This window comes from Cyprinus carpio, chromosome B5, assembly GCF_018340385.1.
Source record: "Cyprinus carpio isolate SPL01 chromosome B5, ASM1834038v1, whole genome shotgun sequence".
Taxonomy (NCBI): domain Eukaryota; kingdom Metazoa; phylum Chordata; class Actinopteri; order Cypriniformes; family Cyprinidae; genus Cyprinus; species Cyprinus carpio.
Window position 1 is genome coordinate 25461513 of NC_056601.1, and position 27648 is coordinate 25489160.

Sequence of the window (27648 nt, forward strand, 5' to 3'; positions counted from 1 at the left end):
CAGCTAAATGGTGCACATTGAGAGCAGTTTTCAGCAGTTGCTTGTTGATGTCTAAGTGTTTTACATTACCATTGTTTTCTTCAGGTGAGAGGTAATAAGAGTGAGAGGACATGTAAATATTGAATGATTACTTAGATGTTTACTGAACTGGATTAGATACGTATGTTATCAGTTATGCTTGTGGTTTATCGATCACCTTTTATTGACACCAAAAAAAAAGAAACCTGCAAACGGACGTAGGGAGCCATCATGGCAGTGGCATTTGTTGAAGAAAGCTGTGGATTGCTCCTGTGTGTATTAGGATGGTCTCAAGATGGTTTTATAGCATTTCTTCAGTGCTCTTAAAGTATAATGTGTGTCATGATGGCTGGACTTACACTGAAGGTGCGACCTGAGCCATATTAAGAGACTATATATTGTAATAGACTTTAGGGTGCAGGACTCTGATTTGAGCCAGAAAGTTTGGCACAAATAAGCCCATTTTTCTTCAGGAAATGTGAAAATCTAGTTATTAAAGGCCGTGTTGCATGGTTATTTTTTCAACGAATTTGTCCAATTTGCTTGTTGGTAATGAACATTTAAACTGTTATCCATTGTATTTTATGTGGTTGGGTATCACAAAATGGAATAAAATACGAAAAAGTAGGTACTATCTTACAGCGGTTTGCAACGATTCTCCTTTCCCCCACAATGCACTGCATTACGTCACATTGGGGAGAGAATTTACCAAAGCCCGCCTTGAGAGCATTGAGAGTGACAAGAGAGACGAGTAGTAGAGTAGACGAGAGTATTCAGATAGCACAGATTATAGATAAATACATAGATATAGATAGATATACAGACAGATAGATCGATAGATAGATATCGACCAACAGCGACCAAACGCACTCACTTCCCTACAGCACCAGCTTTCCAACGCAGTTTACACACAAGCACCAGCCAAACATAGCGACAGACACGCGGCTACGTTTGCAACAACATTTTCACCGGAGGAAGAGATAAACGCTTAGAAACGCCCATATAGCTAGTATGATGCTTTCTATTTCTAGATGACAAAGAAAAAGTTTACCAGTACGACACTATGACAAAGGTTACTGGTACTTATCTGAACTAACGTCATGATCACTGCCACTAGATATAAAGAAAACGTTGATTTTTCACTCGGTGCTATCCAATGACAGTAAAAAATATATATATATATATGTGTGTCGTTATTGTGCACTGCTGCTCGTAGACTAGCTCCAGTGCTCATTGCTGCATTGCTAAATGATAGCAACTCACCAGGACACTTCACCAACTCTCCACTCATTCTCCTCGGACCATGCATTTAATTGGCTTTGAATTGTAGCTAGATTATTTATTTTATTGCAACGTTACATTGACCTAAAATCGTTTTTTCAACGTGTACCACTTGCATAAACACTGCGTCCGTAGGCAGTATTATCCGTAGGGGCTGTCATTGTTGTTTTCGCGTCCTGTGTGACGTCGGAACTCGGAGTACATCGATCTAGTACGAGTTCACGGGTGGGAAGTCACGGGTTTGACTGCTGTTCCAGTGCACTTTCACGGGTTTAAGGTTGGAAAAACACATGTTACGGGTTGCCTGGAACGCGCATCATAATAGGCTGAGGCTACCTTTCCTCCACTTCTCCCCAATGTGACGTCATCACCGAATTGCGTAAAAAAAACCCGTTAATACCAAAAACGTAAAAAACTGGTCTTTAAGGCCATTTTTGAGACATTTTAAAAATGATATACATATCTTGAACGATTTATGTACCCATTAATCGACAGTGGTGGTTAACCTGCAACATGGGCTTTAAATATTGTAGATATGCAAGGATAGGGGAAAAGTGAAGTTCTGTCTCATCTCTGATGATCTGATGGGGCATAATGAGAGAAAATGACAAGAAAGACAGACAGATAAAGAAATGATAAAGACACAAAATGTGAGAAGTGTGTGAGCAATGTGACAGTTCCCCAAATAAAACTATTCTAGTCAACCAATTACACTGGTATCCCACATAGTACAACATAACTAAAAATACTCAATGTCTGGCTTAGCAAAGCGGTGACAGGACACATACTGTAGTTCTACTGTCAAGTCAGGATATGAAATTAAATCCATGTTGTGCAGAAACAATTTCATGCCACCTAGTCACAGATTAAAGCAAAAACCAAAACAAACCTGTAACACAGTTAAATGAATGTAATGTGTGTAACATCTTTTTTTGTGAAGCACAAAAAACATTTAGAATTCCTGTCAGATCTGATTCATCCAGTCGCACGTCTGTCACAAACAGACAATTATGCTTTTGAGATACACATTGGCCGTTGATTGCTTTGTTTGACTCTAGTCTCAAAGCAAAATGGATGGCAGTTTGAAGGGAGACAGCGTCTCATTTCAACCTTGAGCTCCTAGTGTGGGGTGAATGTGACGGGAATGGTGTGATACAGATGAAAAGTCATGTGAGAGATGGCAGTGCCTACTTTGTGCTATATTTGGCTGATAACTCTGTGAATAAGAGTATATGTTCATGTATTTTTTAAGTGCATTGTAATCTACTTAAAGTTTGGTTCTACAATAAGTACATTTTCTTATGTTTACACAGATATTGAAACTTTTGAAAGCTATTGACAGCACCTAAAATTTTAATTATCCATGCATGTACAAATGTGAATGGTTTTTAGTTTACATTTAGTTTACTCATTTACTTAATATGAAATGATATTTTGTTCAGTTGTGTGTGACACCTGCTGCCAGCTTGTTTTGAAGGATTTCATAACGACTAGTTTTAAGTCTAATTTTAAAAGCTTAAAATTAATAACATTTCTGAAATCATTTAGCTATTACTTATCATGTAAGACGTGTTTTGTTTGGGACACAAAAGGTGTTTTCTCGATCATGTTACTGACAAAAGATCAATTAAATACACTAAAACATAAATTCACAAAAGTAACAAATTTTATTGGTGTGATGTAATGCAAATTTTAAGAATCCACAAAACTGTGAGGAACAGACCCAAATTCAAGCTTCCTTTACCAGCAGTGACCGTAAGCGTCAAAAAACTGTGCTCTGTACAAATCAAAGTCCCTCATTTCATATTTTCAAATCTTCTATTACTTGTCATTTTATAATTACTTAGTTTGTGCATTTTATGTTTTATGCTTCAGAAATGTGATGTAATTTCCTGAGAAGGGAGTATATTCAGCATTTATGCTCCCTGGTGTTTGTGGTGCATTGTGGGATTTTTTTATTTTATTTTATTTTTTTTGGGAAGGAGTGTTACAGCGCACTAGAAAGATTTTGTGATTTAGACAGCCCTTAAAATGACCAATGCCCTGATCAGTGCCCTAACTACTGAACTAGGGAGCTGATTGAGACATGCTTTGTCACAAAAAATTGCCACTTCAGTAAACTTTACTACAAGATTTATGGCAGTGAAATCTATTGCTCATTGGCTCTCACAGATTGACACATGTTGTGTTTCAGGTGTGGTGTGCTTGAATAAGAAATGTTCACCTTCATAAAGTGAAAAACTTTCAGCCCTGAAGGCATTTTTAGAAGGGTTTTTTTTTTTTTTTTTTTTTCTTTTTTTTTTCTGAGTGACATGCACAAAAGTAAAATCTCATAACAAAACTCTTTTGTTTACATTTTAGATGTTGTCAATACGTCCATATTTTACATTTCAGCATCTATCCAAACATACAAAACTGCATTTTTAAACCTGTCAATGTTACATACTAGTAAGTATAAAAAATGAGGCCAATTAGATAATGCCCACCTCTCATGCTCACAAATGGTTCATAAATCAGCATGAATGCATGGAACTGGATAGACTAATTACAGAGTAAATAACTCACCCACTCAGACATCACTTTCGAAATGAACTTGAAACATGAAACATGAAATGATCTGTTAGAGCTTGTTTTTAGCAGCACTTAACTCACTTGAATTTGCAGTTAAAATGGCTGCGACCATCGTGATACCTGCAGTAGAGGATCTGATGACTAATGATCCAAAAAGAAGGTGATAAGAGGTGCAGGAGGCTGAACAGTTAATATAAGCATAATCATATTTATTCAGCCACAGAAAGATGAGCTGTGTAGGAGTACACTGTTTCTGAATCCCTATACTCAGAATACTCTGAAACTGTGGTTTCATCATTCAAGTGTTTAACTTTGACTTTTAGTTTAACAAGTGGCCAAAAAAAAAAAAAAAAAGATAGAAAGAAACTACAGAAGTTGTCAGGGACATTAAATGTAATCATGGTGAACTCATCTACTCACGAATCGCTTTCAAAGTCTTGTTGTGTTTATAATCACACTCTTGCAAACTAGAATTCCAACTCATATTTAGTTGTGTTATTGGTATTTGCAGCGGGTTTCTTTACTTGTTCACATTAAGAGTATTTGCAGCGCATTTCTGTATTTGACTGTGTTGTAAGTATTTGCAGCGGGTTTCTGTATTTGGCTGTGTTGTGCATATTTGCAGCACGTTTTTTTTTTCTTTTTTTTCCCTGCCACTGACTTCAGTGGTTCCCAAAACTTCGACAAAAGAGCAGTTTCTTCTATCTCTGGGTCCCAAGAGGGGACAGGGAGTTGTGGACGGGACAGTCTCGGATCACACTCACCCTCCTCTCTTGCCAGTGATCAGCTGTGGGCAGATTGAGAGTGTGATCAAACGTACTACTCATGCACCCTCTGCCTGAACATAGGTTAGTGTTGCCTCTTGTATGGCATCTGGGAGCATTGCTAGCACTCCCCAGTTTTGTTGGCTCCTAGTGCTACGACAACACTGACTGGCCTTCTTGTTGCAAGCCCCAGCCTACACCAAAAAGGGGGCGCAGGAGGCTTGCACAGGACACTGGAAGGGGCAGCATCCATGGCGTTTTGGTAGTGATTCCAATACATCGGTCATTACCAACGTGATGTCGAGAGTGACCGATAAGGGAACATCTCGGTTACGTATGTAACCCTCGTTCCCTGAAGGAGGGAATGGAGACATCACATCCCGTCGCCACAGCTGCTATACCACCGCTGAGCGGCCGGGTCACCAGCTATGGTCCATTCCCTCCTTCAGGGAACGAGGGTTACTTACGTAACCGAGACGTTTTGCTTTTATTTTTATTTTTTTTCCTTGTCATATTGTTTATAATGAATATACTGAGGAATAATAAGTTGATGTTTAACTTAAAAAAAATAAATAAATAAAATCAAGGATGGAGAAGAGAAGACCTGAGGTATGCATTTAAGGGTTAATATGCCACTAAACTGCTGTAGATGCAATTTGTAAAAACAAAAACTTTGGATCTTCAAAAAAGCTTAAATATGTAAATTTGTAAATTTGTATTATTATTAATAATTTTAATTGCAATTGTATATGAAAAAAACATTGAAAATATTTGCATCAAAATTATGAATTTAAAGAAGAATCAATGACTCCCGTTGAGCTTGAGAAATTATGTCTAATCAAATGCTTTCCAGAAATAAAAGTCACCTCCAACCTAAAATATGAACAGCGTGTGTCATGTTCTTTTAATTGCATTTTACACTGTATTTCACATTAAGTGTGATTCACAGAGGAACTTCTTCTTTAACAAAATAATCAAAAATAATGGCATTGCCTTTTGCGTTGACATCCTCACACTCACTCAGAGTGCTAAGAATAAACCAGGCCTAATGATATTGACTGACAGGGATGTCAAATTAGTTTCACAATCCCATGATGAAGTTCTCCAACCTCTTTCGGTGACTGCTGTTCACATCAGTCGTGTGACACTCTAATTAGGTCAAGTGGTTTCACTAGACTCTGTGGAGTCACAGTGCTCCAGTACCTGAGACGTCCTGTTCGCTGGGCCCGCGGTGACCCGTCCTGAGTGCTGCCCATCAGGTACAGCCAGGTGTGGAGTGACCTTCCCTGACCTCTCTCTTCCATCGGTACATTGACACACTGACAAGCATTCTGCCAGTCAGCTGCCTGAACGGCCACAATGTGTGCTACACTCCCACGCTCTGCAGCAGCAATGAAGCCAGGCATGGTACACTGTAAAAAAAGTCAGTAAAATATACAGCAAAACACCGTCAAATTCCAACGGTAATGGAGCGTAAAACCAAAAACTTCCTTTTACTGTATTAAATAGATTGAATAACCATTAATTGTGAGACTGGATAAAACTTTGTTTTTTACTGTAATAAAATGTTGAAATTATAAATATTTTCTGTGAAAACAAATAAATATGCATACATTTTACAATTAAATATTGTAATGTTGAAAATGTCTGAAAACCTTAGATTTTACGGTATTATTTGAGCAAAACTACATCTTTTGGGGTTGTGCACATTGGAATTCACAGTATAAATCTGTAGATTTTTAAGCAAACAAAACATTCATTTACAGAAGCAAGATGTTAAAAAATAGGGTCCACCGTAATAATACAACCAGTAAATACAATTTAAAAAAAAGCAAATATCAGCAGTAAAAGACGCTAAAATTGATAGTATTTTTTATTTTAAAATTCAGATACTGATATACAGATTAAAAGTTAGGCCTGCAGTATATCATTGTTAACCTTCTGATAAAAAAAAAACAACAGCAAAAGAAGAAGTTTAAAATAAAGTTCATGGTTGTGAATAAAATTGATTTCAATAATCTTTTTTAATTATTAATTTAAAACAACTTTATGTTATGTTTCACGCCATATTATCAGACCACCTTAGGGTCCGCCTTAAATTTTGAGTTTGTGTGATCGCTGTTGATTGGTTGCTGGTAAACTGTGTACAGACGTTTTACGTTCGAATTGCAGAGAAAAAAATGTTTTCTGGTAGCAACATTGTGCAGTATGAGCGAACCATTTCACCAAAAAAAAGGGGAAGCAAGGCAAGACGTGACTTCTGATCAAACCTCCTCCTAAAGAAAGAAAGAGCGACATCACATTGCGGGATGACGTCACCTGAAAATTACGCTGCTGAGCTGTGTGCCGCGCGCTTTTTTTTTTTTTTCTTGCAGGAGACTTGTTGGCTTCGCTAACGGACGTAGTTTTGAACTCGTATTAGCGCCATTTATAGCTGCTTGCACCAGCATCTTCGGAATTTGTAGACATCCTGGCAACTTACAATTAATTCGAGGTGAGTTCATGCAACTTCAAGTTATCTCTGTTATAAAAACCCACCAGCCCAGCTTTTATAGATCATTTTAGGAGTTCGTTTTTTATGAGTGAGGTTGTGAATTTAGTTAGAGTTTAAACTATTTGAATTTTGTATTGCCCTAATTAGCAAACAAGTTAAGTGTTGCACTGAACTGTTAACATTGAAATTTAAACCGCACTGTCTGTTACAAACATTACCTGACTTTAACTGTTATTATAGCATTTTGTAGCTGTAAGGTTCTGCAAAATTGATGTCACAAGCTTATGTGCTTGATTACTTATGTAAAGTCATACTTTAAAAATGATGCTATTGCATTTCTTGTCATTTATTCATTGAATATATTTGCAATATATTTGACTAGCAGCAAGTGTGTCGAGGTCAAAATATGTTCAAGACAATAAAAATGTCAGTGAAGGACATCTGAGATTTTGTTGCAGTGGTTTTCTGATGCATGTGTTTAAGGTTTAAGGGTGGTGACACAGCTAAGACCCGAGAGTCTCTTTCAAGGTTAGTAAAGTAAACAGATTCTAGAAGATATTTTACAAATTTCTCTGTTGTCTCTAAATCTTATTTTGTCTTTATTATGATTAAAAAGATTTGTTTTGTTCCTGCCCTTTTCAGACACTGAATCTGAGCAGAAACCATAAGGATACTCAAAGGACCTGTGACTCTCAGGAAATGGTGAGATTTCAGGTCACAATCTTTTTTTTTTTTTTTTTTTCATTAAATTAATTTTCCTTTGTCCCTTTACAGTATTGCTGTTTTGTTTTTGTAAACAGCATCAAATGAGAGTGACAGGTGAAACCATTTCAAGACAATGGCAGGAAAAGCATGCTAAAGATTGAATCAAACCTTGGCTGGAAATATTTGGTATGTGTTTTACCGTAAATCAAATTGTTGAAAAACATTCAGCTACACTGCAACACAGGGAAACTTGTTTTGCACTTATTTTCTTGTTACTTTAATTTCTTGTCTCATTATTTTTGTCAGTTATTATTATTTATGGTGTATGCCCTTTTTGTTTTCTTTCTGAATGCAGAAGGGATCTAGCCAGTCCACAATGAAAGCTTCGTTGCCCCCCTGTGAGTCTTCTGGCAGAAATGATGGCGCCTGTATTCTTTGGTTTCCCTAAACATCACATCGTGTTTATACGAGGCTCTTCAATTAAGTCTGCACCCAAAGATTCAATAAGAGGTAAGCAGTGGTATTATTCAAGTTTTGCAAAAGAAAGATGGACAGGAGACACTAATCTTAATCAGCCGAGCTCAGGTTCATTTCCAGGTGAGCAGTTTCATACGATGAAGGAAACTGACGCTATAAAATGTAGATTGAATGATAGGTCTCATCACCATGCATTCAGTCATTAACTTCAAGTTCTATGATAAATCAATAGGAAACTTAAATACAATGTTTTCCAACAAATTATTATTGTGATTAGGGCTGCGTTGTCAATGTACATAAGTAGATTTAAAGGATTAGTTCACTTTAAAAAAAACTTTTGCTGATAATTTATTCACCCCCATGTCATCCAAGATGTCCATGTCTTTCTTTCTTCAGTCGAAAACAAATTAAGGTTTTTGATGAAAACATTCCAGGATTTTTCCCTATATTATGTTCTCCAATGGGACCCAAACGGTTCAAGGTCCAAATGACAGTTTCAGTGCAGCTTCAAAGGGCTTTAAAACGATACCAGACGATGAATAAGGGTCTTATCTAGCGAAACGATCGCTCATTTCAAAAATAAATAAAAAAGTTTAAGTTTTATAAGCACAAATGCTCGCCTTGCTCTGTTCTGTGATGCGCGTTCGTGACGTCACGTAATACGCATTTACGTTTAAAAGGTCACGCTTGAAAAATTTCTGTCCTGAAGAAAATTTGCTTTTAGGCTTTTTAATATTAAAGCACCCAGGATACGCACACGAAATGGGCATTTTAAACGATAAACTGACACAAATACATTTGAATATGTGGTGTATATGGTCCTCCTTCCCCACATTTGTAAACACGTCAACTTGACCTTTTCAACGTAATTGCGTATTACGTGACGTCACTAACGCGCATCACAGAACAGAGCAAGGCGAGCATTTGTGCTTATAAAACTTAAACTTTTTTATTTATTTTTGAAGTGAGCGATCGTTTCGCTAGATAAGACCCATATTCATCGTCTGGTATCGTTTAAAGCCCTTTGAAGCTGCACTGAAACTGTCATTTGGACCTTAAACCGTTTGGGTCCCATTGGAGACCATAATATAGGGAAAAATCCTGGAATGTTTTCATCAAAAACCTTAATTTGTTTTCGACTGAAGAAAGAAAGACATGGACATCTTGGATGACATGGGGGTGAGTAAATTATCGGCAAAAGTTTTTTAAAAGTGAACTAATCCTTTAAGAACTGCATACTTTACACCTAAGAAATCATTTATCATTAGATCTGTTTTTGACAGCACGTTTTGTTCATTTCTGTGCATTTTGCTCAAGCACTGATCAAACTTTTGAAACTGTCAATTTTTTTGCTGCAGAGGGGATCCTGCCAGTCCAAAGTGAACTCCTGATGGACATTGAAGTACTCCTGCAGAGCTTGTATCTTCGACACCATGCGCATTAGAAACTCCACTGAGTGCTTTCCTTCACCAAGGCAGGACCCAGTGACTCATTACTGTTGATCGGTCAGGGGCAGGTCATTTTTTGTTTCATGTTTATTAATTTCTCCATGGATTACCAGCCATATATATGGAAACATGCTGTATTCTCAAGATCTATGCTGTTTTGGTAGGAATAGAGAAAATGATATGTTTAGTCTGTTTTCAAATGGTATGTCAAATTTTCTCATTGTTTATCAGTAATATTCACTACCATGGTTATATATGAGCATCTTTAGATTTTTCTATATTTAGCGGTTGCAAATGTAAAATGTACGGTAAACTATTTATGTTCCTCATATTGTACTGTATTTTTAGCAGTAAAATACCGGCAGCTGTGGTTGCCAGGAATTTACCGTAAAATGTATCTGGTCAAAATAAAATGCTGTAATTTGTTATACAATTTCACTGTTTTTTTTACTGTCAAAGGTTTTAATAAGGTTAAACATATTTCTGTTATTTTTACAGTTATTTACCATAATAGGGTCTATCCTATTACTGTTAAATTAACAACAAATTACTGTATATATTATTATATTATAACTTTTTTTTACTGCAAATATCCGTAAAAAGCTATGGAAAGTTGCATTTTTTACATAAAATTACTGTATAATTGACAACTATATTTGTTTTTTTCTACCATGATTTTGGTAAAAAAAAATACGTTGTCTACTGTAAAATTTAGGGTTACAAAACCAGTATACCGTATTGTCTTTTACAGATTCCACATTTTTTTCACGGTATATTCCTGGCAACCACAGCTGCCGGTATTTTACCGTAAATTTGACAATTTTTTTTTAACAGTGTAGGTTATGACAAATCCATTACTCACGACTGGTTGATGGGCATTCACGTTGCATATGATAAATAATGGGGAATGAATCATGTCAAACATGCAGGGGAGAAACAGAGGCTTAGAGGTTATATAAAGAGCAGATACAAATTATTTTTATTTATTATTTTTATTTATTTTATTTTTTTTAGTTGTGCAAAATAATACAAAAAGGAAATCTGGAACAGCTTGTATTTGATAAAAGCTTACCTATGGGACGATGTAGCAGATTTGCTATTGTCAGAAATGGAGGAGGCCACAAACTGATCATTTGCATGTAGGCATGAGCATTAAACACTCAATCCGACAACCAGTTCACTTAGCCAAACAAAGCCGGCTACAGCCACATTTGCAAATGAGCAATCAATGGGTAAAGGGTAATATATCTTTGAAAGCAAAATGTATCAAACTGCAAAAATTGTTCTACCAGAAAGTATCATTTGGTCAACATTTACTCAGCCTCATTTATTGTGGAAGGTTGATGCAAATATGGACACCCATCTCAGGCAGATAGTTTTGCATTTGCCATTTAAGATCAAGTCACACAGGAAGTAATCTCAGACACAGGAAGAAGTCAATTGTAAGACATTAAGGAAACAGTCTGCAAGTGCCAGACTCTTGAACAAATCAATTCCTTTCTGTTTAGGAACAGGCTTGGATTTATTTGTTTATTTATTTATTTATTTATTTATTTATTTATTTATTTTGTGTGTGTGTGTGTGTATCAGTGTGTGTGTGTGTGTGTGTGTGTGTGTATTATTATTTTTTTATTTATTTTCTTCCTCTCTGCCTGTTGCACTTTGCATTTTGTGGAGGATTATTCTGATTTGAGAAGCAAGTGTGGCTGAAAAAAAATCAAAGTGCCCCTATTATGCCATTTTTACAGTTCCTAATATTGTTTTGGGTGTCTCTTACAATAGGATTACATGCATGCAAGGTCAAAAAACTTTCCTTAAAATATGCATTTCATATCACCTCATTTTCCAGCAATTCTCAAATGATTCGTTTCGAAGCAGTTCAAAGATTCAGTCTCTCTAAACCCCTCTTTCTGTGAGCCTGCTTTGCTCTGATTGGTCAGATGGCATAGTTTGTTGAGGCTACCTGCAAGGGTGCCTGCACTCTGCAAGGGTGGTGTTTTCAGATTTATCCACTCTGGGTTGAAAAAAATATCAGAGTTTCACTCTCCCAAAACGCTGGATCCGTGTGGTCGAAACGCCTTTACGATACAAAATGTATGCATTTACAGCTAAACATGTCTCTATGTGGATGAGGCCTAAATGTAATCCTCCATATTACCAAAGTTGGCTTTGTTCCTTAACCAAAATCCATCCAACACTCCCTTACCCAAAATATACATTTTGAATACATTAATTTTTAAACACAGGCCAGTATTTGTTTGTATGCCTTCTGGTTCAACAGAACATTTATATTCCACTGATTTTGTTGGTGGATCTCTCGTGTTTTCAGATTTTTCACCCGGTTTAAAAAAAATATCAGAGTTTCACTCTCCCAAAACGCCGGATCCGTGTGGTCGAAATGCCTATACGATACAAAATGTATGCGTATACAGCTAAACATGTCTCTATGTGGACGAGGCCTAAATGTAGTCCTTCATATTACCAAAGTTGGCTTTGTTCCTTAACTACACTCCCTTACCCAAAATATACATTTTGAATACTTTAATTTTTTAAACACAGGCCAGTATTTGTTTGTATGCCTTCTGGTTCAACAGAACATTTATATTCCACTGATTTTGTTGGTGGATCTTTCTTGTGTTGAATTCATGAAATGTTCTTCTATTATATTGTTTGACTGGCTGATCTATTCAAGAGTGGTGTATTTGTTTCACTGTAATGAATGAATGAATTATTAGTTAGACTGAACTTATGGAGATTTATTTAAAACAAACAAATAAATAAATGTCATTTATTTATTTATTTACTTACTTACTTATTCATTTATTAATTTACCAGATTTTGTGTAGCAGGAGGAATTATCTGTCTTAACAGGCTTTGTGTCGAACGTCACATGACCTAACTGGGAAACGTGTCTAATTTCATCCACTTTTCAAAGAAAGAGGTAACAGCAGCATAAACGGATGGCAGCCTTAAAATATACAGAAATCAGCTAATCTTGCTAATGCTTTTATTGTTGCAGTCTTGACTTTAATATCTGAATGCCAGTGAAAAGAAGAAAATGCCTTTGTCAAGACCAACAAAGCACCAAAAGCAGGATAATCCTAACAGTGATTTCTGCTGTGTAGCTCCTGAAGATGTCTTGAGTAAAACATTGCCATATTCCGTCTAGCACATATTGTACAGTGGATCAGAGCAGTGTTTGCCAAAAGCATTGTAACCTCAGCAGAATGAAGAGACCCATCGTGAGACGGTGCTCTTGGGAAATGCAGCTGAAAGCAATGCAACCTATTCTACACAATATGGAAGTTTGTTGCATTTGATGAGCGTCTCTCTTACATCAAATTAATTCGGAAGGAAATGTATAATACTGACCTCCACAAAAGTATCATACTACTAGTCTATACAACTAATTAGCTAGAGAGCTCTTAAATCTCATTAACACTTGTGTTCAATCAATTAATCAATAAATTCACCCTTGAATGCTTTGCATGGAAGTACTACATTATACCAGGTTTAACATGATGACGGCATTGGTTTGTGCATTTTAAAACATAAACACGAATGAGAATTGAGAACAATTATCTTTCAGTTGGTCTGTTCCTCATTTATTTAAATTTTACATTTCGCCGATGCTTTTATACAAAGTCACTTACAATGCATTCAAGGTACAGATGTTTTATTATCTGTATCAGTACAGCAAAAAACAAGTCTGATGATACAAGTCACATGAGCTGGAAGTATTTATTTAAACTTCAAAATAAATATTAATAAAATAGAAATATGATGCATGCTGAAAGTTAAACTGTTTTATTAATAGTCAAATGCAACCAATCAAGACAAAATATAAACCTAATACCTAATACAAATATAAATACTAATACTTTTTTTTTTTTTGTAATCATGGTAACTTATCATGGCAATAATAACTGTTGACGTCAAACCTTAATATAGTATTACTTTTCCTGTTCTAAAATCCATTTTCACTCAACACTCAAAATCAGAAATTTATTAGGCTAGTAATTGTAAAATTTCACTCATAGTGGATTACAGAAACAGGCAGTTCCACACATCTGAACATGACTGTTCCTACCCTAAGTGTCTATAATGAATACTTCTGAGAATAATGACAGAAAATTAAGAAGTGAGTTAATGTCATTTTTAATGCCATGCACACTGGAGGTTTTCTATAAGGAGAACAGAATGCATTTTGCTTTCCATTAAAGTGTCTTTCTAGCCTGCTGAGAAGATAAAGAAGCTGAAGGTAGATGGTTCCCCAGCCCAAAACCATCAAAGTTGACTGGCCAGGGACCAGAAAACCAGTCTATGATGGGCTTTTAAGATCTGACCACTTTTTTTTCAAGTTAGCATTCCTCACTATGTATTCTGAGCTGAAGAAATCAGCATTATTTGATCTAACAGAACCTCAGTGAGGGAGAAAAAAGAAAGTCCTCCTTCCGAAAACAATACACAAGCTTTGCCAGATAAAACAGCAGTGGATTTGAGTCATGTTGATAAAGAATGGCTAAGCTCACTGTTGAAAATGTGATGGTGAGAGATTGTAGCAGTTGTTTTAATGGATATATTTATCAAAACTAGGCTTCTTCAGATTAGACAGCTTTAAATGAACCTGGGTGTGGGTCGGGCTGTGCCAGCATCGTGTCATTTCGATGGGGAGTGAGCAGGCAGGATAATTCAGTCCCTGGGGAGCCTCTATATAAATATATTTATGACAAAAGAAGAAGAAAAAAAGGTAATTGGTGAGTAAATTAGGGCTGTGTCCAAGATTTAGATATATTTGTGCAACTATCAGTTCTAACATTAAAGTGACACTATTATGCGTTTTCACTTTTTCAACTTAAGTTAGTGTGTAATGTTGCTTTTCAAGCATTAAAATACCAATGAACCAAATCAAGACTTTGTTAAAGGTCATAATAGGACCCCTTTAAGCATTTAATTTATTTTAGGTGTTTTTTTTTTTTTTTTTTACTAGTTTTATTGAATGTTTTTCCTTGCCAGTTGGTGAAGATATGCCAGCCTTTGTCTCCCCCAAAATTGACCCTTTGCAAAGACCTGCTCCTCTTATACATTGCTACGTCCAAAAAGCCATGGCACTGTCACGCCACACATTCCTACGCGGTGAAAAAATACATTGCGGAGCAAAGATGAAACTGACAGCCCACCAACAGACAGGTTACTTTTGGTACGAAACAAAATGTCTGTTATTTTTAAGAAATGCAAACAATAAACAGCATTTTGTGGCTTTTTAATGTGTCGGGACAGATCACTGTAGTGCCTCAAGTGGCATGTGAACTGATCATCTCTTCCTTATTACTAGTTATAGCACAAAATAAACATGAGTGAACACCAAAGGTATCTTGTTTCAATCGCAGAAAGACGTCAATATATAGTATTTTTAAAGTTGAAGTCCCCCAACATTAATCTACTCTCCTGTCTCGTGATTTGTTTGTCGGATAAAATGGCGGATTCATCATTATAACAACTCATAACACCACCCAACAAACAAACAACAGAAGAATAAAAAATTTTAAACAAATGTGCAAATATTGTGCCTTTAGGGGAACAACAGCTTGTTACTAGGGCAGTATATTCAACAGGGCAAATTGGTACCACATATGTCAAGGCATAAATTTGTGACAAGGTGTTGTTTCTCAGAATCAGAAGTACAGTGCTGTCCCTTGGATGTCACAATACCCTTTCAAAATAATAAAACAATATGTAGCATTTAGATAAAATGATGCACCCTGTGGGGGTAAATAAGGCACACATGTGTAACTTTTGAAAAAATACTGTCCCAGTGACAATGTTTGTACTTTTTTTTTTTTTCTGAAAGTGTTTACAATTTTGAGATGAAGAAATACAGATGAATTGTATTTTCAATATGAAGTCTACAAACCAATTAGATGAGTTTTACATTTGAATGATGTGAGCAACATTGATTCAACATGACTTTGAGTGAAAAGATGTCAGATCATTGTTGGAGATGTCATTTCCATGCTGCAAGAGACACTTAATTTGTTGTTTCATCATATTTTGTTTTTTGTTGGATCAGGACTGGTTTACATGCAACAAAGACACAGAGTAATATACAAAAATGATAAAACCAAGTCAAGATGAAGAAATTACCAAAGGGGTGCAAATGGAGCTGTTCATTTTTAAGCTTTATTTATTTATTATTATTATTATTTTATTTTTTATTTTTTTGCATCTAAATTTGCAATTTAATTAATTTTCATCAAAGTTGTGCTTGTCTAGTTTGTTTTACAATGGCTAAATGTTCAAAAGCTTGTACTCTAAGGCCAGATGAGGAGATGAAGGGTATTTAATTTAATGTCTTTCGGTCACTACATTTCCAGCAATAATAACTTGTGTTTATTAAATATTTTAGTCATACCACCCATTCTCAGTTTCCTCCCACTTGTGACTTTTATTAATTTAGCTCTATTAAGTAACATGAACTGCACTGAAAGGTAATCATGATAAATCATTGGGTTGTTTACTCATAAAATAACTATATATAACCACCCAGCCGGCTGAATATGAGACACGTCAACTAATTGAGCGGATTTATAATTTGCAAAGTTTAGATGGCTTCATAACAAAGTCATTATTACAGGCTGTGCTTTGAGAAACCGTTTGACATTATCACTCATAAATCTCACATCACAATTTAGAAAGACAACATCACGTCATGCTCTTTTCCTCAGCCAAACTTAGAAGTGCTCAGAAAGGTGTTATGCTCAGTTCCCATAGGATATTAAACACTCTCATTACCCATATTTTATGTAGAGATCATAAGTACCCTTAATTGTTGGAAAGTAATTGGTTGCTAAGCAACTGTTTAAACTGTTCCCTCTCGCTGCCGTTATTTTGGGTCTCGGTGCACATGGGTTACTGAAGTGACTCATACTCACTATATTAAGTTATATTTACCTATTAGGTCAGTCTGAGTTAAGAGACTATGCTGCTCTCGATGACTGCGACCGTAATTAAAGGCCTGATAGAATCATCCATAAGTGAAAGCATGACATGTGAAGGCTTGAGACACTTAACATGTATCTTTAGTGATAATTGTGTTGAAATAGCATTTTCAATGGAAGCAAAGCCCTGATAATAGAATCTCAAATAAAAATAAAATCTAAAGGGGATTAATGTAATTATTAAATATTTGCTTATAAAATGTTGCGTTGCAGTTGATCTAGGCTAGTAAAAGATTGTTGGCTTAAACCCCACAGGTGTGGATTCATGTTTTGATCAAGTTGAAACAGTTGTAAGTGTACTGCAAGGAAGCCATTTTAAACTGGTTTCACACTTAAAGGAATAGTTCATCCCAAAATGAAAATCTTAAGAAAGTTAACTCCCAAGTTTGTTTCTTCATCAGATTTGGAGACATGTAGCATCCCATCACTTGCTCTCCAATGGATCATCTGCAGTGAACGGGTGCTTTCAGAATGAGAGTCCAAAGAGATGATAAAAAAAAATTAAAAAAAATAAAAAAATAAACACATAACTGTAATCCACAAGTAATCCACACCATCAATGAATGCAGTTTTTACCCAAATCATTGCTAAAATGAGTAGATAATCCATAATAACACTTCCTCTGGTCTGAATCAGGTGAGAAATATGCACAGATCAAGCACCATTTACAAGCAGGGATGTAATGATTCACTCAACTGACGATGCAATTTGATTCACGATACTGATTTTCTCCCATATTATTAGATTTTGATGCATTTTGGTACTCTTGTGAATGCGCAGCGGAGACTGATATGGAAGAGAAGTATTCTTTAATAAAATCATTATTTTTGTTTCCTTTGCGCACAAAAAGTATTCTCATAGCATCTTAAAATTACAGCTGAACCACTGATGTCACATATTTTAACAATGTCCTTGTCCTTGTACGTTTCTGGGCCTTGAACATGGTAGTTGTGTTGCTGTCTATGCAGTGTCAGTCAGATTTCATCAAAAAATATCTTAATTTGTGTTAGGAAGGTGACCAAAAGTCTTACAGGTTTGGAACGATATTAGGGTGAGTAATTCATGACATTTTTGGGTGAACAATCCCTTTAATGATGGATTTGTTTATGCAGCTTTTGGCTACACAAGATGGTAATTAATGAACTGGAGTGCTATGGATTACTTGTGGATTATTGTGATATTTTATCTTAAGGACATTTAAAAACCAAGTACTTTTATACTTTTACTAAAATTGAAAATAATAATAATGAACTAATGATTTCCTGGCCAAACGTTTAGCCCAGGGGTGTCTAATACTACACCCCTAAGTACATAGTACATATTCTAACTAAAAAAAACTTCACTAAAGTGGTCCTTCAGGTGTATGATCAGGACACCCCTGAGTAGCTATTAGATTAACTAACTTGAAGCTGAACTTTCCAGGATAGTCGCCCTCCAGGACCAGGTTTGGACACCCCAGTTTAGACAGTCAGCCAAGATGAATATTAAAATCACAAAGAATAAGATTGTCATAAGTAGGCAGAATGTTAAACATCAGGAAATTTGTGAATAAGGTAAATAATAAACAAAGCAGACTTATAAATAAATACTACTTTCTTCTTGGACACACAGCCTTGGAGATCAACAACAAAAGACATAAGAAATTTCTTATAGCCTACCTTTTAATTGTGCTATCCAAACTATGCACAATTTCTTAGATTTTATTATTTGCATTTAGCATTGTTTTCATAGTTATCAGAACACATTTTCCACCCGTTTCAGGGTCAATTTGGATAAGATGTCTGACAGATAAATTAATAGTAGGTAATGTCTTTCACAGTGGTGTTGAGCTCTGTGAAATTGCTGATTCCTGTATTATGGCTTCTGTCATCATATTGATAAATTAGGAATGACAACACATATACTAAAGCACAGTATCACTGAACCAAGGACCAGGTGATTGATTGAGCTAGTTATTCAGCATTATCAGCTTCAGCTGCTAAAACTGTGTAGCTTTTTACAAATAGACCAGAGTTTGAGACAAAGCCTGACTTCAGAGTTTCTGTTTGATCTCTTCTCTGATTTACTCCTCTATTTCGGAGGCAGCTCATTTCACAGACAGACACACTGACATTCTGGTGTAGAGATCTTGAGATGCATTGATCCCTCTAATGATTCAAGCTGTTCAGAGCCAGCAGGAACACAGAGCCATAGCTCTGGACTCTCTCCACTGGCGTCACATCTGCCATGAGCTTCGGCTGATATGCTGCGTGTGCTGTTTTCTCAAAGCACATCATATTGTGTAAGTTGTGTAACAAGTTAAAAGGCACTTTCCATCAATAAAGGTATTTTTTCTTTTCTCTTTTTTCTCTCTATCCAATGATCATCACCCTCATCAAGTGAAACTACATATTTAATGAGATTCTTCATATGTAACTCTGTTTGGGTGAAGGAGTTGCAGGGATTACAGTTTATGGTCTATGGATGCTTGTTTATACCATGGAGAAAAAAAAAAGTAATTCTGACTTTTGTGCACACAATTTTGAGGGGGAAACAAGTAATAATTACAATAAATAAAGTCAGAATTGTGACATAAACATGTAACTATATAATATATATATATATATATATATATATATATATATATATATATATATATAATATATATATATATATATATATATATATATATATATATATAAATATATATAATTTTTCTATGACAAAAAAAAGTAATTTTAATTACATTTAATATGCCTCAACATGCTTTGCATATAAAATACCTTTTTGACAGCAGAATGGGACATTTCGTCTTCAAAAGGAAAGGTAATGGGATGTAGTTACAGGGTCAGGAAAGAGTGGGAAAAAACTGAAATGAATAATGTTGAGACAAGGCAGTCTGAGGATGTGAATATAGACATTCGATGGACAGATATAGTAGTTTTTACAGAATTCAAATGTATCAGTACTGTTGGAATATGCAATTTGCCCTTGAGATGAGCAGGGTTTCTGAGAATTGATGTAAGGTGGAGACTTCTCTGTCACTCAAGGGCCCTTCAGTGTTTATATTTAATGGTCTTTTGTAGAAAATTCATAATTTAAGTGCAAAACAGCAATAATGAAGTGTTGAAGTGTTATCTTATGATCTTCAACAACTCATCTAAGGTTGTCTTATTCATCTTTTCATATCGAACCAGCTTATTGGTGAAGTAAAAGTCATATATGGTTCCTTCAAAATCATACTTTTTAATAAGGTTACCTGATGATACAAGTACAGTAGACAATAAGAGTGAATTATATATAATGGACCCTTTTCACAGATTTTAGTGACACATTTCTACAGTAATTAACAATGTAAATATAGTGAGGTTTTTAATATTTTAATTTAAAACACTGTACTATGTTCTATTGCCTTGGCATTACATTTCATAAAACTAGTTAATACTACTGTGTGAGGGATTAATGGCAAATTTGACATATTTCCCTTAATTTCTCTCAATGTGTGTGTTGTGTTTGTGTGTGTGTGTTCATTTTGCTATGGAAGCCCATTTCGGACACTGAATAAAAATTAGAAGAAGATAAAAGATTAAAATTGCAAATTTGACTGTTATTTTATTTTTTAAGGTCTTAAGGCTTTAAGGTCTTTACTTATACAGAAATGGACTGTTAACATGGAAACTAGAGATGAAATCAGACAAGAAGCTTGGGTTATTATCAGCCCTCAGATCTCATGTAGTGCTGAACACACTGTTATCAGAGCTTGAAGTGTGTCAACTGTCAAAGGTGGAGCACTTGTCTTTTCTTATACACCGCATGTGTCACCATCACAGACAAAATCGAGCATCTTTGTGTCTTGTAGCCCAGCACAAATCCAGCAACACCCAGCGTGAGGGTTGGCAGGAGCACTCGGGTCCCGCTGAGCTTGGGGATGTTCTTACGGGCACGCCGTCTCCCATTCCACCCTCACTGACATGTCTGTCTATTTTAGCGCAAGACGGTTTATTTGAAGGGACAGTGATTCTGTCCATTCAGCTTCTACCTCAGTGAACTCACAATGTGTTCAAGAAATGAAAAAATAAAAAATGTGTGCCACGTTATCCTCTTCCATCCTTCATGTCAAACTATCAAAGCTATTTTAAAGACTTGGGAAAATAAACAAAAATATTTGTGCATGAAGTCAGTTTGAATGTCTTTTAGCTTCTAAAATGCTGACAAATCACTTTTTTGCAGCTATAGACAAAATTTTTGTAAAGGTCTTGCTCTTTCAGGAAAACAGAACAATAAACATTCATGACTCATCTTGCATTCAGTGACACATGCAGTCTTTTGTCCAATCAAATGCTCTGTTGATTGAGAAAGCTCTGCTCCCTAATCCACCTGCCTCTAACAAAAACAATTATAAAATCATTGTTCACTTTATTAACTAAAAACATATAAAAAAAAAAAAAAAAATTTTGATTATTTATATATATATATATATATATATATATAATCTACACTAAAAATCAGGTTAAAGTCGGTTTCCTAACAACAAGAAATAGCCGATTTGTAAGTTAAGGTATGGGTTAAGCATTTTTATTTAGGAAGGACGTATTAAAGATTTCTATTCAAATAAAATGTATTGTGGTTTCTACAAAAAAATATATATATATATTTGGCATCACAACTGTTTTCAACATAATAATCAGAAATGTTTCTTGAGCAGCAAATCAGCATATTAGAATGATTTCTGAAGGATCATGCGACACTGAGGACTAGAAGAATAATGCTGAAAATCCAGCTTTGATCACAACAATAAATTACATTTAAATATACATTTACATAGAAAACAGCTTGCGTCTTTATTTATTTAGAATAAATGCAGCCTTGGTGAGCACAAGAGACTTCTCTTAAAAACATTAAAACATTTTAGTGAATGAATGGTATTGTATATGAAGAATGTGAGTCCCATATGGGAGTTCACAGAAGAAGATTTTCAGCAAATAACATCTAACCGTTCCTCATACAAAATCATATGACTTCACAAGACTTAGAATCTAGATGCAAGTTGCAGGGACCACTATGATGGAGTGATTTGTATTTTTCTTTATTTATTTATTTTCTCTCTCTCTCTCTCTCTGTCTCTCCCCTAGACACTGATGAGAATAAATTAAGAGCAAATGGTTTATGCTTCTGGTTTCTGAGAAGAATTCTACTTCTTTTTTGTTTTGTTTTTTTCTGGAAAAAAAAAATCAATAAATAAATCTCATTAAATCTCAACATACGAACTGATTTGGCAAGATAACAAAGACAGCATTCAAATATCAGAGATATGAAAGTGTCAAACGCTTTGGGAATGCGTCTGTGTGACCATGCTCTGAATCACATGTGAAATCAGTCCAATGGAATGGCGAGACGTCACGGGCGGGCTGACGTAGAGAACAGAAAACTTAAAAGCACATTCGAAACAAACAGCATTAGCTTCTGATAAGTTGAAGCAAGTTACTCACAGTCTCACAGGGATGCAGGAAGTAGGGCAATGAGATGCAGCATCAACGACAATGCCCACGCCACCATACTGACAAATGCACCTGAGAGTCGGGAGCGATACCATATTTTTCCTGGCCTCAAGCTCCACGAAAGAAACATGAACCAATGTGTTTCACCCCCAATGACTGACCACCCAAAGGGACATGGTAAGCAGCTATGGCTGCCACAAACACTCTAAAGTTGGAGGGCGTCCAACCTTCAGAGAATCATTCCTGCAGGAACTCCAGATCTTTGCAGTTTCCTTGTGGAGGGAGCTCTCGACTGTCTAAACAACCTCAGTTGAAAGACTGGAAGCGATGAGTTGTGCCCCCTCAGGGGCCACACCTACAGTTTCCAAAACTCCAGATGGGGGTTAAATATAGTGCTCCCCGCCTGAGAGAGGAGATCCCACCCTGACGGGAATCTCCCATGGAGAGTCTTGAGAAGGGCTACCAGGTCCTCGGCTACGACTGTACCATAGCATCCAGTCTAAGAGGAGCTGGATGTGTGTGAGAGAACCAGAGGGGACAAAGTGAGGTCTCTCAAGACCCAAACAAGTCCAATTAAGCCTGGCAGAACACCCTCCAGATCTGCTCCACCACCTCAGGGTGGAGTCTCCATTCCCCGGGCCTCAGACACCCCCAACCCCCACCCCCCATGGTTGATATGAAAGACCACCGCTGTGTTGTCCTTGCGAACCAGCACATGATGGCCTCTCAGGTCTGGAAGAAAGGCCAGAATCACCAGGCAATTCATGTGCCACATGAGATGATGACCTCCCCATAGAAGTTTAGCGCCACGCAATGAAAAGAAGTCCCCAGCGCAGGGCCTTGATCATGCGAAGCAAGTTGCCCCTCAGGGAGAACCCTTTGGTCCTGAGCCACCACTGCAAGGGTCTCATGTACAGCAGGCCAAAAGGTATCATGTTGGATGCAGCTGCCATCAGACCCAACAGTCTCTGAAACTGTTTGACAGTGAGTGACTGGCCTTCTCTCACTCTCTTGACCACTGTGAGGATCGACTCGATCTGAACAGGAGACAGACGTGCCTGCATCATGTTCGAATCCCACACTATGCCTAGATAAGTGGTCCTCTGTAATGGAGAATGCACGTTTAGTTTTATCCCCAAATCTTTCATGTGGGTAAGAACGACATCTTGATGCCGAACTGCCATCTGGTCTGACTGAGCTTGTACCAACCAATCATTGATATAAATCATTATGCAGATGCCCTGGAGTTGCAGCAGAGCCAGAGCAGCATCCACACATTTGGTGAAAGTGTGGGGTGAGAGTGCAAGTCTGAATGGCAAAACCACATACAGCTATGCTTTGCCCCTGAAAGCAAACCTCAGGAACTTCCTGTGTTAAGGAAGGGTGGATGAATGGAATTACACATCTTGTTTAGCTGACACAGATCTAGAATAGGATGCAACCCCCAATCCTTTTTCAGAACAATGAAGTACTGGCTGTAGAACCAGGACTCTCTGTCGAGCGGAGAGACTAACTCGATGGCCTCATTCTTCAAGAGAGTGTCTTCTTTTTGTTCCATGACCACAGCCTGCTCAGGGCCCACAGAGTGGGAAACACCCCGTTGAACCGAGGTGGACAAGACTTGAACTGAATTCTGTAGCTTCTTTCTACAGTGTGCAGGACCCATTGAGACACATTTGGCAAAAGCTTCCACACTGCCAGATAGTCTACTAAGGGAACCAGTCTCTTGAGACTGACCTCTGGTGTTCTTAGAGTGGCTAGCTTCGTTCCCTGAAGTGGAGAACCAGCAAGGGATGGCCGATCTAGCTGCTCTGGAGACCTCTTTGGAGGTAGCAATCCCCCCGCTACATTTCCAGGCAGATACTGAGAGATGCTCTCGCTGTAGACAGCTGTGCCCTGAAGCACCATGGGTGGCAGGGTTGACAGACTGATATCCTAAGGACACTGAGGAGAGACGGGCATCATATGATGAGGTCTTTCCCAGAGTGGCCTGCCATCAGAAGTCCTGATGCACTTATGTCAGGACATTTTGGCCAAAGGCTTCTTGTTGAAGATGACGGTCCTCAGACCCATCATCTCCCTTGAAGACTTCAACCTGGAGCATGAAGGGGGAGTGTGAGTGGCAATGCTCTGTTTTTGGACTTCTTGATGTGAGGAACTGGTAAACAGCTGGGTCTGCTCCCATATAGCAGCCCCCTTAGAGTGGTGAGGGAGAAAGTGCTGAAATTCCACCGCTTGTCTCCTGGTCTCCTGGAACCTGGCAGAGGCAGGACCCGAACCGAGGGACGCTGGCGAGAGTCAGCGATTACATGGACAGATTACACATGTGTTTCAGAGCATGGTCATGATGACCCAAAGCATTCTTCAATGGAGCATGAGTTCCTGAAGGGGAACGTTTTCATCACAATTTACCCAGATCAAATGATCTGAGCTGCTCTCCACATTCATTTTATATCACTGTACTCATGTCAGTCATTGACTCTTTTTTATGCTTTTTTTATTTTCTTCATTACTATATATATATATAAAATAAATAAATTCTGCACAGTTTCATGGGAAAAACCCAACCCCACATAAGTATATTTAAATTAAAATTGAATGTAACAGAACTGAGATGAACTCCACCTGAACTTTGAAAGAGCAACATCTGAGCAATGTAATTTTCCTCTGGGCAACTCTACTCATGCAGAATAAATTGACTGATGAGTTGAGGAGAAGGGAACATCTGAATGATGTGACAGCAAATAGGACTTGTCCCTTAAGTGTTTACCAATGTGCTTTTCAACCTCTTCAATCCCATCTGAAAGACAGTGTGTGTAGTAAGTACACACACACACACACAGAGAGAGAGAGAGAGAGAGAGACCCTGTGACCATTTCATTTGCACGTAAAAGCCGTCACAGAAGAGATGAATGGAGCACAAGTTTAGTTTGGACACCACACAAAGTCAAGCTCTCTGCTGATTTCTTCATTAACATTAACTGTGTTGATTATGAGCCTCATCAGCTCTTTCTAAACTTCTCAGGTGTCAGTGTGACTAGCAGTCTGAGGACACAAAGACACACTTTCATCTGTCACTATCACTCACACACACACACACACACACACACACACACACACACACACACACACACACACACACACACACTCACACACACACACACACGTCTACAAATGCAGTCAGATTTTGTATGTCAGTACTTGAGAATAGAGGTGCAATGTACGTTATCTCATGATTAGGTCAATATGTATGCAATTAAAGATGGAAATGAACACAACTATTCAACATCCTGCTTAAAACAGGATCAAATAATAATAATAAAATAATAATAATAAAAAAGACAACAACAAAAAAAAAAACAAAAACTGTAGTTATTATGTATGCATAATAAAAAAGGGAGAACCATACATTTTTGTAACAGTTATTCTTAATTGTTTTCATATGACTTACTTATACTTTACAATAGCATGACAATAAAACTAAATAAATATGAAAACACGATACAACATTTTTTTTCACAATGTTTTCAATTTTTTCATAAATTGTTACTATATATATATATATATATATATATATATATATATATATATATATATATATATTATATATATATATATATATATTGCTAATTGGTTAACTATAAGTTATCTTAACATATGATGCAAGTTGTAAAATGTGTAACATTGGATTACACATAATTTTCCATATAATATTGTCAAACTCTTACTTAATAGTTAACATGTTCCTTAATGTAAAGTATGCTAAACAGAATAATGCATGTTGTTTGTAAAAAACAAACTAAATAAAAATAATAAAATAAAATAAAATAAAATAAATAAATAAAACCTTTTAAAATAGTTACCTGTTACCATTCTGTACATCTGTTTCCATCAAAAACAAAACTAATCCACTGCATCCTCAGTGGCTCTGATGTCGGGAGACAATGCATACTCTTACATATAGCTACAAAATATCTGCATTGCTTACAAGATGTTGAGTGCTTCTCAATACTGAAATTGATGCTTCCTTGTTTCCTAACTCCTCCATCCTCCAGCTGGTGACATGGAAACTGTTTGAACCCAGCCATCTTGAAGGGCATCTGAATTTTCTGATTGCACCACGAGAAGGCAAGGAACAAGGAGTGAGGAAGGTTCTTGAGGAGTCATAAGCAAAGGAGTTCATACTGCTCATAAAATCGAAACGGCTTGATAATTGAGAATGTGTAAGTTTTGGGGGGGGGGGATTAAAAAAGGAGTGAATGGATTTTTATCATTGTAGGTGGTTGTGTCCACACACTGCTAAGAGACATTTATATGCAAACACCATGTCTGTAAAAAAGAAAAAAAGAAAAAAGAAAAAAAAAAATATAAACACAGAGAACAAGTATGTAAATATAAATATACACAACCAGATGTTTCAAAGCATTAATCACAATGATGATGACTAAATGTGTGATTTATCTCATAATTCTGATTTTTTTTTTGTCTTTTTTCCCAATTCTGAGTTTATATCTCACAATTTAGTTAATTTAATTAATTATTGTTATTATTTTGTGACAAATTGCAATAGCAGGTGAAAAAGTGAGAATTGTGAGATTAAATGTTATTATTTGATTGATTTATTTATTTATTTATTTATTTATTTAGAGAGACAGAGAGAGAGAGATCATATGATACTTTTAGGAGTGCAGGCTTTTAGTGTAAAATCGAAAACTTTCACAAAAGTTTGCAGATTTTCATGGCCATTGGTAAAGAGACAGAAGAGAGCTGCAGCGATGTGGATGACTGACAGCTGTAATCTAGACTTGATGTGCCCTAGTGAGCAGCCTTATAACTCTCCCGTGTCCCTAACTGGCTTCACTCGATCTGGTCTTAAAATACAAAGGACAGGTATTTCTTCAATCAGCCGGATATGCGTGACAAGCGCTGTATGATTGGTACAATCTGTTTCTCATAGCAGTTGTCATCTCATTGTTCTGGAGAGTCAGATGGTTACATAAGCGCAATATTATAAGATCCAGATGCCCACTGTTTCTCAGTAAGTTATTTTTTCCTTCTCGTAATTGGCTCCTGTCAAAGTGTCAGACCAAGCTCATTGTAGACAATAGGACAGAACAAGTTTGGCCCTTATTAACCGAGTCCTGCCGAGCGGGCCAAGAGATTAGTCAACAGGAGGAGTTGTCTGTTCTCTGAGTGTCTCTTGTTATTTCTCAATAAGCAAGACAGAAATATGACTAATGAGCTGAATTTGAGCATATGCACAACAGACTGATGTGATGGGGAGTGAAGACACAATGGGATCAGTGAATGGACACACCTCATAAAAGGAGAACAGAAACATTTTATTTTATTTCCATTGTTATACGTGATGTATGTACACTTTAGCATGCTTTTAAAAAGTCATTTTTACAGAAA

The 27648-nt window shown here is 36.6% G+C and overlaps 1 long non-coding RNA gene across 2 annotated transcripts; it reads left to right on the forward strand.

Moving 5' to 3' along the window:
- Positions 1-6716: 6716 nt before the first annotated feature.
- LOC109068146 lies at positions 6717-9906 on the forward strand. 2 transcript variants are annotated; one of them, XR_006154908.1, is made up of 6 exons: positions 6717-7128; positions 7612-7656; positions 7771-7830; positions 7929-8019; positions 8189-8343; positions 9669-9906. It is a non-coding gene; the product is annotated as an uncharacterized LOC109068146 (long non-coding RNA). The 2 variants fall into 2 exon arrangements; XR_006154907.1 differs by having other exon boundaries at positions 6965-7656.
- Positions 9907-27648: the final 17742 nt, after the last annotated feature.